Genomic DNA, 2,500 nt, shown 5'->3' on the forward strand with positions numbered 1-2,500 from the left:
CGGCAGAATCGGCAGCGGGTGCTGGCGATGGGTCTGGACGGGCTGGATAGTCCAAGGCTCGACGAGAAAGACTGCTGGTTTAGACACTGGGGCAGTGGCAGCCCGCGGGACAGTGTCGGCAGATTCGGCAGCGCAGATTTGTGCGGCTGCAGGTTCGTCGGGGAAAATCGGCAGCGCAGATTTTGCGACGAACATGGGCTGGGCGATGGACTGTCCAGGCCAGGCAGGAAAATTTGTCGAGGGGACACGCTGACGAAACAGCGCTGGTTCAGGCACGGCGGGCAGTGTTGGAATCGGCAGCGCCGACGAAATCGGCAAAGTCGGCAGAATCGGCAGCGCAGATTTTTCGACGAACACGGGCTGGACGGTGGACTGTCCAGGCCAGGCAGGAAAATTCGTCGAGGGGACACGCTGACGAAACAGCGCTGGTTCAGGCACGGCGGGCAGTGTTGGAATCGGCAGCGCCGACGAAATCGGCAAAGTCGGCAGAATCGGCAGCGCAGATTTTTCGACGAACATGGGCTGGACGCTGGACTGGCCGGGCCATGCAGGAAAATTCATCGAGGGGACACGCTGACGAAACAGCGCTGGTTCAGGCACGGCGGGCAGTGGTGGAATCGGCAGCGCCGACGAAATCGGCAAAGTCGGCAGAATCGGCAGCGGGTGCTGGCGATGGGTCTGGACGGGCTGGATAGTCCAAGGCTCGACGAGAAAGACTGCTGGTTTAGACACTGGGGCAGTGGCAGCCCGCGGGACAGTGTCGGCAGATTCGGCAGCGCAGATTTGTGCGGCTGCAGGTTCGTCGGGGAAAATCGGCAGCGCAGATTTTGCGACGAACATGGGCTGGGCGATGGACTGTCCAGGCCAGGCAGGAAAATTTGTCGAGGGGACACGCTGACGAAACAGCGCTGGTTCAGGCACGGCGGGCAGTGTTGGAATCGGCAGCGCCGACGAAATCGGCAAAGTCGGCAGAATCGGCAGCGCAGATTTTTCGACGAACACGGGCTGGACGGTGGACTGTCCAGGCCAGGCAGGAAAATTCGTCGAGGGGACACGCTGACGAAACAGCGCTGGTTCAGACACGGTGGGCGCAGTGTTGGAATCGGCAGCGCCGAGAAAATCGGCAAAGTCGGCAGAATCGGCAGCAGGTGCTGGCGATGAGTCAGGACGGACTGGATAGTCCAAGGCTCGATGAGAAAGACCGCTGGTTTAGACACTGGGGCAGTGGCAGCCCGCGGGGCAGTGTCGGCAGATTCGGCAGCAGTGTCTGCCGATTCGGCAGCGTTGGCTTGTTGGCGCGGGGGGCCGATTCGAGTGGGGACTTGGGCAGCGGGCAGTGAAAGCAAGAGTTTCCCCGATGCTGCCGGGAAAAACGCTCCCCGGGATGGCCGGGTGAGATGACCCGGCGGCCCGCGACGGGTCATTCAATTCCATGCCCCGTCAACATAACTCCCGATGTACTGTTTGCTTTTTCGGAAGAAGAGATCCATCCCCCCATCCTCGGCCAGCCAAAAACGCTCCAATTAATGGCCGGGTGAGATGACCCGGAGGCCCGCGACGCGTCATTCAAATCACTGCCCTATCGGCTACAACTGCTGATGGGTGGGATTAGAGGCCTGCCATGGTGGTGAGGGGCGGCGAGGACCGTGAAAGCTAGAGTTTTTCAGAGGCTGCCGGGAAAAAGGCCCCTCGGGTGGCGGGGTGCGAGGACCAGGCGCGTCATTCAATTCTCTTCCCTATCAACTTGGCTCCCGTTGGCGGGATTGGAGGCCTACTGTTTGTTACAGGGCTAAAATCGTCAGGGGAAGAGCTGACGAAACAATGCTGGTTTGGATGCAGGGGGTAGTGTTGGAATCGGCAGCGCGGACAAAATCGGCAAAGTCGACAAAAAAGACTGTTGGTCTGGACATCGGGGCAGCGGCAGCCATGCCGACAGGGGGGGAAATCGGCAGCACAGATTTGTGCAGCTGCAGGTTCGTCGGGGAAATCGGCAGCGCAGATTTTTCGATGAACATGGGCTGGAAGATGGACTGTCCAGGCCAGGCAGGGAAATTCGTCAAGGGGACACGCTGACGAAACAGCGCTGGTTCAGGCACGGCGGGCAGTGTTGGAATCGGCAGCGCCGACGAAATCGGCAAAGTCGGCAGAATCGGCAGCGGGTGCTGGCGATGAGTCTGGACGATTTATAGTCCAGGGCTTGATGGAAAAGACTGTTGGTCCAGACAATGGGGCAGTGGCAGCGCGGATTTGTGCAGCTGCAGGTTCGTCGGGGAAAATCGGCAGCGCAGATTTTTCGACGAACAGGGGCTGGGCGCTGGACTGGCCGGGCCAGGCAGGAAAATTCGTCAGGGGGGCACGCTGACGAAAACAGGGGCTGCGGAGTGGAAAATCGGCAGCGCAGATTTTTCGACGAACAGGGGCTGGACCGGCCGGGCCAGGCAGGAAAATTCGTCAGGGGGGCACGCTGACGAAAAGAGGGGCTGCCGCGTGGAAAATCGGC

Source organism: Populus nigra, chromosome 2, assembly GCF_951802175.1.
Source record: "Populus nigra chromosome 2, ddPopNigr1.1, whole genome shotgun sequence".
Lineage (NCBI taxonomy): Eukaryota > Viridiplantae > Streptophyta > Magnoliopsida > Malpighiales > Salicaceae > Populus > Populus nigra.